Source organism: Lepidochelys kempii, unplaced genomic scaffold, assembly GCF_965140285.1.
Source record: "Lepidochelys kempii isolate rLepKem1 unplaced genomic scaffold, rLepKem1.hap1 scaffold_29, whole genome shotgun sequence".
NCBI lineage: Eukaryota > Metazoa > Chordata > Testudines > Cheloniidae > Lepidochelys > Lepidochelys kempii.
In genome coordinates this window covers 1,077,133-1,087,493 of record NW_027621931.1, presented here as the reverse complement: position 1 = coordinate 1,087,493, position 10,361 = coordinate 1,077,133, and the positions used below count along the sequence as shown (strand labels likewise).

Here is a 10,361-nt window from a genome sequence, read left to right as displayed (position 1 = left end):
GAGACTCCACCAGGACTCTGGGTAAGATTTTCAATGTTTAATTCCCTTCCCTGTCAGAAAGCACACCTTATTTTCAATCTGTATGTGTCTAGCTTCACTTCCAGCCATTGGCTCACATTATACATTTGTCTGTTAGATTGAAGAGCCTGTTCGTAAGTATTGTTCCCCATGTAGGTATTTAGGGAGTGAGATTGTCATCCCCTAAATCTTATCTGAGCTCTTTGTGACTAATTTGCACCTGTCTATTTGTGGACATCTAGGTGCACAGTGGAACCATGCCAAATTCTGCTCCTAGTCAGTGGGAAGCTTTGATTTTGATATGGTCTCCAAAGCCCTTGCCAACATCTCGTAGAAGATGGGGGAATAAGGGAAAAACCATCAATTTGTTAAAATTGCAAGAGAAGAATAAATTAAGGTGTTTTGCTATAAAGTCACTGTCGCCTGACTGGGAATTGAACCCAGGTCGTGGCGGTGAGAGCGCCAAATCCTAACCACTAGACCACCAGGGAGAGGAGGATAATGCTGTTCTTCTCAGCTGTGCTACACTTTCTTAGGCTATTTTTTGTCCAATTTCTGAAGCTGCTTCTTTGTCCATTCCCTGAGCGGCTAAGAGCAGAGCGAGCAGCAAACCCTGTGCTCAGGGTCACAACCGGAGCCCAACCCAAGCCACTGAAACAAACTCAAATGATGCGTCAGCTTCCTCCACTAGGATCACAGAGCAACACAAAGAAAACCCAGGAGGAACAATCCTCCTCTGCCTTCATTCACCCCATTGCAACCCTCTCAGCAGCCAACCTGGGCCTTCTTCTGGGAAGGACATTGAGCTGATAGGAACTTTGGCATAGAGAGCAAGGGAGGGAGTTTGCTCTCCCTCGGTGTGAGCTGATTGCATTCTGACTCCATGTAACAGGGCTCTGAGTTTTGCCATCTTCTGAATTCTGTGTCCTCAACAAGCAGCCAAAGTGCTGAACCCCCAGGACCCTTCTGCTGGGAGCATGGGGATTGCACAAGAGCTGCAAGCCCTTTTTACCTCTCCTTGTCCTACTCGGCTTCCCCAGACTTTCCCCACCAATGCTTTCATCAGACTCTGGAGGAATCTAAGTCCCTGCAGGTTTCCCTCACCCACCTCGTAAGGGAAACAGTGATTCCCTTCTCTGACACTCCTGGGGCCACATTTTCTTTGAGGAGCTTCTCCCCAGGGGGTCTGATGTCCTGCAAAAATACAAAATCACTTACCGTGGAATTCTCTCCCCAGAACATCTGAGACAATATTGACTTAAAGAATGAACTAACTGTGATCATCTGCCCTTCCTTCAGTCACTTTGGGTTCTGCTGTTGTTCACCATTTCTGAGTGGAGATTTTAAATCACGGCTATTTCCTCGTTAGCATGTCATGGGCTACTATCAGCAGGAGGAAAAATCACTTTTTGTAGTGGTAATCAGGGTGACCCATTTCAAACAGTTCTCTGTGAGTTCAATCCTTGAGGGGGCCATTTAGGGATCTGGGGCAAAAATTGGGGATTGGTCCTGCCTTGAGCAGTGGATTGGACTAGATGACCTCCTGAGGTCCCTTCCAAATCTGTGATTCTGTGAAAGGACATGTCAGAAGGCAGGGGACTTGACAAAGCCCTGGCTGGGATGATTCAGTTGGGGTTTGTCAAAATTCAGAGTAATCCCCACCTTCCGACCCTAAAGTTTCATGAAAGGAAAAAATAATGAGGAAGAAAGCTTGATAAACGACTTGGAGGGAATGAAAAGAAAAATAATCAGAAGCAAAACAAGACACTGTTTCTGCCCGAGGACCCGGAGGCCTTTCATGCCTGAGGCGAACGTGGTAATAACCTACACTGCAAAAACCAGTCGTGGCGAGCTTTTCGCCTGTTTAGTTGAGCTTTCTCAGTAGCCACTGCGTCAGCTATTTCAGCGTTTCTCTTTGAGGAACAGGAGCACAAAGAACACCAATGGCTTCTTTTTTACCTCAAATATCCGTCAGAAACGCTAAGATAGCTCCTCCAGTTTCCCCTTCTCACCAGGAGACAAAACGCAGGAAAGCGCCAAACCAAGAAAGCTCACTTTGACTTCACTTTCCCATGGGCATTCCCCTGCCAGCTCCCTGGCACAGCAATACAAGACACAAGAAATGCAGGAAAATAAAGCTGAGTGAAGGAAACCTGCAGGTACTTCGATCCCTCCAGCGTCAGAGGAAACCATTTGTGGGGAAGGGTCCGGCTTACCGAGGAGGACAAAGAGACGAAACATGGACTCGCCAACGCTGTGCAAAACATCATGACACCAGAGCCCATGTGACGCGAGGGTTCGCACTTTGGCTGCTTCCTGCCTGCACAGAGTTGACAAACGGGGGGCAGCCAAAGCTGGGAAACCTGATTCTAGACACTGAGTCAGAATGCTATCTGCTCACGTCAAGTGGAAGCAAATCCCCTCCCTGGCTTTCTATGCCAAAATTATAATCAGCAGAGTGGTTTCCCTGGACAAGCCACTTTCTAGGCGGAAGAAGAAGCGGAGAAGGATGCAGTGGGGTAAATGAAAGCAGAGGAGGATTGTTCCTCTTTTGTGTTCCTCTTGGGATTCTGATGGAGGAACGTAAAGCATAATTTGAGCTTATTTCAACGCTTTTCCTTGAGCTCAGGTTATGAGCGCTCTCTGTTCTTGTCCCCTCTGAAATGGGGAATGGACCATTTCCTAAACTGGAGAGAAAGTAGCCTTAGAAAGCATAGAGGGTAGTCAACTATTTTTTGTCAAGGTCCAAAATCTCAGTCAAGATATGATCAAGGTCCAGACTCCAGAGAAAATAATTTTATTTACTTATTATTATGATTTTTAAAAAGATTTCAGGGTCCATTAAAAATTTCTGGCTGTCTAGAGTTGGCCCGTGGTACACCTGTTGAGTACCCTTGGTCTACTGGTTAGGAGTCTCGTTGATGCTGCCTTGGTTCCATCCTCAGTCAGGGAAAGAAATTTCTCGACACAATTCTCCATTCAGTCTTCACTGCAAATTAAAAAAACCTCAGAACTTTCACTCCAATAGCTTATTATCTGGCCATTTTGTGCCCTGTCCCTTATAAACACAAAAAGGGGCCTTTTTAAATACCAAAGACTTTGAGAATGGGGGAGAACTGGCTGACTCCAGCTGCCCATCTCTATTCACTTGTGTGCTGAATTGAATGAATCTCTTTGGATACACAGCAATTGTGAAGCATAAATCTGCTTCAGTGGATATACTGGAAGCGATATTGTCTAAATAACACCTGGCTTTTTTCAAAACCAGCAATAGCCACAAGAGGTCCCAGAATCGTCTGAGATTGCCTCTAGCTGACAAAGGGGCCCATTTTTCAGCTAGGAATTCAACTTCTTTGTTCCCTTTTCTCTGCTTTGAGTCTCTTTCCGCTTGTCTCAGGTAGTGTGGCGAGCAAACGCGCAGGTGGGTGAGATAATATCTTTCACTGGGCCAGCTTCTGTTGGGGACAAAGACAAGCTTTTCTGGGACATGCATGGCTACAACTACATAGCAAATGCTCATAAGACATGAATTAGTTCTTCTTTCACACTGGAATGCATCACTTTTGGTGTGACACCAAGAAATTATTTATTAGCCCGTATAACCGTTTCTTCTCCACATGTTGAGATTATCTTTCGGCTGTAATGCCATCCTATATTAAAATTCCAAATGGCCAATTAGCAAGCACCAAAATAAAGAACAGCCAATTATTAATCTGCCTCACCCCTAGCCCTGCCCAGGATCTCTGCATTGGTTTAGAAAATATTTTCACATAGATATTTGCAAATTGGGAAGTTTTAAACTGTGTCAGCTTCCATCTAGAAAGAGAGAGTGGTAAGCTAAATTGTTCCAACACAGATTTCCCCATCTACGTGAGAGAAAGAATTAGAAAGAAGTAAGGAAAGTGAATCCAAGGTAAATGATTCTGACCTTTCCTTTGAAATGCTCGGTGCAATAAATCAGTGAATATTCCCATAAGTAAACTCCTGTAAGTGACAGAAAAGAGGGCATGGGAAAAGGCTGTCAAATGTTGTGTTAAACTTTAATTCATGAGCAAAATTGTGTGGCCATTAAATTACAACCCTAAAATATCGCCAAAGGAAAGAAAAAGGAACAAAAAGTGTGGGAAATACGGGTGTATTTCAGCAAAGGGCTTGGAATGGAGGAAGACCAAAAGTGATCAGTCGGGGGAAAAGGCACTGTTTCTGCCTAGTTTTAAACCAGGGATATTTTGCGTGTGAAGCAAACATGATAACCACCACACTACACTACAATCCATTGCAGAAACGAATTGGGCCCTGTCAAGGTTCCTCCCCCACTCTGAACTCTAGGGTACAGATGTGGGGACCTGCATGAAAAACCTCCTAAGCTTATCTTTACCAGCTTAGGTCAAAACTTCCCCAAGGTACAAAATAGTCCACCCGTTGTCCTTGGACTGGCCGCTACCACCACCAAACTAATACTGGTTACTGGGGAAGAGCTGTTTGGACGCGTCCTTCCCCCCAAAATACTTCCCAAAACCTTGCACCCCACTTCCTGGACAAGGTTTGGTAAAAAGCCTCACCAATTTGCCTAGGTGACTACAGACCCAGACCCTTGGATCTTAAGAACAATGAACAATCCTCCCAACACTTGCACCCCCCCCTTTCCTGGGAAATGTTGGATAAAAAGCCTCACCAATTTGCATAGGTGACCACAGACCCAAACCCTTGGATCTGAGAACAATGAAAAATCATTCAGTTTTCTTACAAGAAGACTTTTAAAAAAAATAGAAGTAAATAGAAATAAAGAAATCCCCCCTGTAAAATCAGGATGGTAGATACCTTACAGGGTAATTAGATTCAAAACATAGAGATCCCCTCTAGGCAAAACCTTAAGTTACACAAAAGATACACAGACAGAAATAGTTATTCTATTCAGCACAATTCTTTTCTCAGCCATTTAAAGAAATCATAATCTAACACATACCTAGCTAGATTACTTACTAAAAGTTCTAAGACTCCATTCCTGGTCTATCCCCGGCAAAGACCCAGCATACAGACAGACAGAGACCCTTTGTGTCTCTCCCTCCTCCCAGCTTTTGAAAGTATCTTGTCTCCTCATTGGTCATTTTGGTCAGGTGCCAGCGAGGTTACCTTTAGCTTCTTAACCCTTTCCAGGTGAGAGGAGCTTTCCCCTGGCCAGGAGGGATTTCAAAGGGGTTTACCCTTCCCTTTATATTTATGACACGCCCCCAAATCTCAGCTAGGGTGAAACACTGGCTGGGATTTCTTCCTGGAGCTCTAGGAAAAACAGAGTTAATAAGACACATGCATCTCTAAATATACTACCAAGTACATAAAGACTAACAATATTTTCCACATCTCAAGGACGATTTTAACCAGTTGATTCTGGGAAACTTTCACGGGAGAGTGCATCAGCCACTTTGTTAGAAGCTCCTGAGATGTGTTGGATGTCGAAATCAAAATCTTGGAGAGCTAAACTCCACCGAAGAAGTTTTTTGTTAGTTTCCTTGACGGTGTGAAGCCACTTCAGTGCAGCATGGTCGGTTTGCAGGTGGAAACGCCGTCCCCAAACATATGGGCGTAGCTTTTCCAGAGCATAGACAATGGCGTAACATTCTTTTTCAGTGACTGACCAGTTGCTTTCCCTCTCAGACAGTTTTTTGCTGAGAAACACTACAGGGTGGAATTCTTGATCAGGTCCTTTCTGCATTAAAACTGCTCCCACACCACGCTCGGACGCATCTGTGGTTACTAGGAACGGTTTGTCAAAGTCTGGGGCCCTTAGTACAGGGTCAGACATGAGTGTCGCTTTAAGCTTGTTAAAGGCCTTCTGACACTTTTCGGTCCACTGAACAGCATTTGGCTGTTTCTTTTTGGTTAGGTCTGTCAGTGGGGCAGCGATTTGGCTGTAGTGCGGTACAAATCGTCTGTAATAACCGGCCAAGCCTAAGAAGGATTGAACCTGTTTCTTTGACTTTGGGACAGGCCACTTTTGGATAGCATCCACTTTGGCCTGTAGGGGGCTGATAGTTCCTTGACCCACCTGGTGTCCAAGGTAAGTCACTCTGTTTAGGCCTATTTGACACTTCTTAGCCTTAACAGTTAGTCCTGCCTCCCTTATGCGCTCAAGGACTTTTTGTAGATGTTCCAGGTGGTCTGCCCAGGAATCCGAAAATATGGCCACGTCGTCAAGGTAGGCGACTGCATATTCTCCTAATCCCGCTAGGAGACCATCTACAAGTCTTTGGAAAGTGGTGGGTGCATTTCGCAGCCCGAAAGGGAGTACATTAAATTCATACAGCCCGAGATGTGTGATGAAGGCTGACCTTTCCTTGGCAGATTCATCTAGCGGTACCTGCCAGTACCCCTTGGTTAAGTCCAAGGTAGAGATGAACTGGGCCCGTCCCAGTTTCTCTAATAGTTCATCTGTGCGTGGCATTGGATAGTTGTCTGGGCGAGTTACAGCATTTAGCTTACGGTAGTCCACGCAAAAACGTATTTCCCCATCTGGTTTGGGAACTAGAACCACTGGAGATGCCCATGCACTTTCAGAGGGGCGGATTACACCCATCTGTAACATATCCTGGATCTCCCGTTCTATAGCTTGAGGAGACACCCGGTAAGGTTGGACCCTAATTGGGTGAGCATTACCTGTGTCAATGGAGTGGTATGCCCGTTCAGTCAGTCCTGGGGTGGCTGAGAACGTTGGCGCGTAGCTAGTGCACAGCTCCTGGATCTGCTGTCGCTGCATATGCCCAAGGGTCATGGAGAGGTTCACCTCTTCCACACCACCAGCACATTTCCCTTCGTAGTAGACACCTTCAGGCCACTCAGCGTCGTCTCCTCCCTGGGCTGTAAACTGACAAACCTTTAATTCTCTGGAATAAAAGGGCTTTAGAGAATTAATATGGTACACCTTAGGCTTTCGGTTGGAGGTGGGGAATGCTATGAGATAATTAACAGCTCCCAGGCGCTCCTGGACCATGAATGGCCCTTCCCATGATGCTTCCATTTTATGGGCCTGGAGCGCCTTTAAGACCATGACCTGGTCTCCTACTTTGAAGGAACGCTCTCTGGCATGTTTATCATACCAGGCTTTTTGCTCTTTTTGAGCATCCTGTAAGTTTTCTCTAGCAAGGGCTAAAGAGGTTCGGAGGGTGTTTTGTAGGTTGGTTACAAAGTCCAGAATGTTAGTTCCTGGAGAAGGTGTAAATCCCTCCCATTGCTGCTTCACCAACTGCAATGGCCCCTTAACCTCACGGCCATATACAAGTTCAAATGGGGAAAACCCTAAACTGGGATGTGGTACAGCTCTGTAGGCAAAGAGCAACTGCTGCAATACTAGGTCCCAATCATTGGAATGCTCATTTACGAATTTACGTATCATGGCCCCCAAAGTTCCATTAAACTTCTCCACCATGCCATTTGTTTGATGATGGTAAGGAGTGGCAACCAAGTGATTTACCCCATGAGCTTCCCAAAGGTTTTTCATAGTTCCTGCCAGGAAATTAGTCCCTGCATCTGTGAGGATGTCGGAGGGCCAACCTACCCTGGCAAAAATGTCTGCTAGTGCCTGGCACACACTTTTAGCCCTGGTATTGCTTAGAGCTACTGCTTCCGGCCATCGGGTGGCAAAATCCATGAAAGTCAGTATGTACTGCTTTCCTCTGGGTGTCTTTTTTGGAAAAGGACCCAGAATATCCACAGCTACTTGCTGAAATGGAACTTCAATGATGGGGAGTGGTTGTAGAGGGGCTTTGACCTGGTCTTGGGGTTTTCCCACTCTTTGGCACACCTCACAAGACTGGACATAGGTAGAAACATCCTTGCCCATTCCCTCCCAGTGGAATGACCCCCCCAAACGGTCTTTGGCCCTGTTCACCCCAGCATGGCCACTAGGGTGATCGTGGGCTAAGCTCAAGAGCTTGGCCCGGTATTTAGTTGGAACTACCAACTGTCTCTGAGGATGCCAGTCTTCCTGGTGTCCACCAGAAAGAGTTTCCTTGTATAAAAGTCCTCTTTCTATAACAAACCTGGATCGATTAGAAGAGCTGAGAGGCGGTGGGTTGCTCCGTGCCGCCGTCCAAGCTCTCTGGAGGCTTTCATCTGCTTCCTGTTCAGTCTGGAACTGTTCCCTTGATGCTGGAGACATCAGTTCCTCATGGGATTGTGGACCTAGGCTTGGTCCCTCTGGAAGCGATATAGGGGATGGAGCTGTTTCTGTTGACTGTGAACCGCTCTCCGCTGGTGCACTATGTTGGGATTCAGGCTCCGGCTGAGCCTCTTGTGTAGGGTTATCAGCTGCTGCCAGTTCAGGTTCAGTGGGGCCCTCTGGTGTTGAGGTTGCAAGTACTGGATTCAGTGCTGACACGGGGTCTGGTGTTGGTTGTTCGGCTGGTTCCGGTTCTGGGACTGGTTCCGTCTGGGTCTCTGGGACTGGATCCACTACTGCTGTTGCAGACATTGGCCTGGGGTCCAGGTCCATCACCTCTGACCGGGTCCTGATAGAAGTTTCCGGAACAGAGCTAGGCCTCATGGCTTGTTTAGCCTGGCTGCGGGTGACCGTTCCCACCCTCTTGGCCGGCTTCACATGCTTGGCCAAGTCTTCCCCCAACAGCATGGGGATGGGATAATCATCATAGACTGCAAAAGTCCACATTCCTGACCAGCCCTTGTACTGGACAGGCAACTTGGCTGTAGGCAAATTGAAAGAGTTGGACTTGAAGGGTTGAATCGTCACTTGGATCTCTGGGTTGATTAAATTGGGGTCCACTAAGGAAGCATGGATAGCTGACACTTGTGCTCCGGTGTCCCTCCACGCGGTGACCTTCTTCCCGCCCACACTCACAGTTTCCCTCCGCTCCAAGGGTATCTGGGAGGTATCTGGGCCTGTGGACCTCTGGTGTGATTCCGGTGCAATGAACTGTAATCTGTTGGGGTTCTTGGGGCAGTTGGCCTTTACATGCCCCAGCTCGTTACATTTAAAACATCGTCCAGCTGACGGGTCACTGGGGCGAGGAGGGTTGCTGGAGAAGGGGGGTGGTGGGACGATAAGGGGTCTGGAGGGTTCTTTGGGAGGTAGGTGGGGCCTTGGGCAGCCCCCGGTAATAGGGTGTGGTCTGGGGTGGTCCCTTCTGGTCTCCGCTCCAACTGCGACCAGTTTTCTTCTTCTCTGCCACCTCCACCCATCTGGCTCCAATCTCTCCTGCCTCAATTACAGTTTTGGGTTTCCCATCTAGGATGTATCTTTCTATTTCCTCAGGAACGCCCTCTAAGAATTGTTCCATTTGCATTAGGAAGGGCAAATTTACTGGAGATTCAACACTTGCTCCTGATATCCAGGCATCCCAATGTTTCACAATGTGGTAGGCATGTCGGGTAAATGACATGTCTGGTTTCCACCTTAGGGCTCGGAACCTCCAACGAGACTGCTCGGGTGTTATCCCCATTCTGACTCTCGCCTTGGATTTAAACAGTTCATACTTGTTCATGTGTTCTTTAGGCATTTCAGCTGCCACCTCAGCTAATGGTCCACTGAGCTGCGGCCTCAGCTCTACCATGTATTGGTCAGTAGAGATGTTGTACCCAAGGCAGGCCCTTTCGAAGTTTTCTAAGAAGGCCTCAGTATCATCACCTGCCTTGTAGGTGGGAAACTTTCTGGGATGGGAAGTGGTACTTGGAGAAGGATTGCTAGGGTTTGTTGGGATATTCCGCTGAGCCTTTATCTTCTCCATCTCCTCCACATGCTTCCTCTCTTTTTCCTTCTCCTCCAGTTCTTTGTCCCTCGCTTCCATTTTCAGCCGCATGAGTTCTATCTGTCTTTCATGTTCCCTTTGTTTTTCCGCAGCCTGAAATCTGGCTACTTCCAGCCTTTGTCGAGCCGTGGATTTTGTCATTCTAACCTCTCTGTTTTTAACTAACTTTACACCCAAGGTTTAGAAATAAACAAACAAAACTTGGCTGTAAAATTTTGCTGTGCTGGAATAGAATACCTATTCTCTGATAGTGATTGTCAGCCTACAGAAAAAGACAATTCCCTTGTCTCTGCTCTGGGCCCAAATCAAAGCAAAAAACCTCCAACTACTTGGAAACCTGCTTACCAGCAGCCCAAAGGAAAAAAAAATTCCTTTTCAAACCTGTGCTCCTTGTAAAACAAAAAAATCAAAATCCTAAAAAAAAACAAACCCTGCCACTTTTGTCTCCAGGCAAATGGGTAGAACCCACACCCCCTATTTACTTTTAGGAAGAAAAGAAAAAAAAAACTCTGGGTTGGAAGACTGTGAATTTCCCTGCAGGAGTTAAGTACCCTGCCTCCAGGCAAAGAAAACCTGCAATTCACA

At 46.7% G+C, this 10,361-nt stretch overlaps 1 non-coding gene across 1 annotated transcript; it reads right to left on the bottom strand.

Annotated features, from left to right (window-relative positions):
• Nucleotides 1-436: 436 nt before the first annotated feature.
• Nucleotides 437-509, bottom strand: TRNAE-CUC (transfer RNA glutamic acid (anticodon CUC)). The gene has a single exon. It is a non-coding gene; the product is annotated as a tRNA-Glu (tRNA).
• Nucleotides 510-10,361: the final 9,852 nt, after the last annotated feature.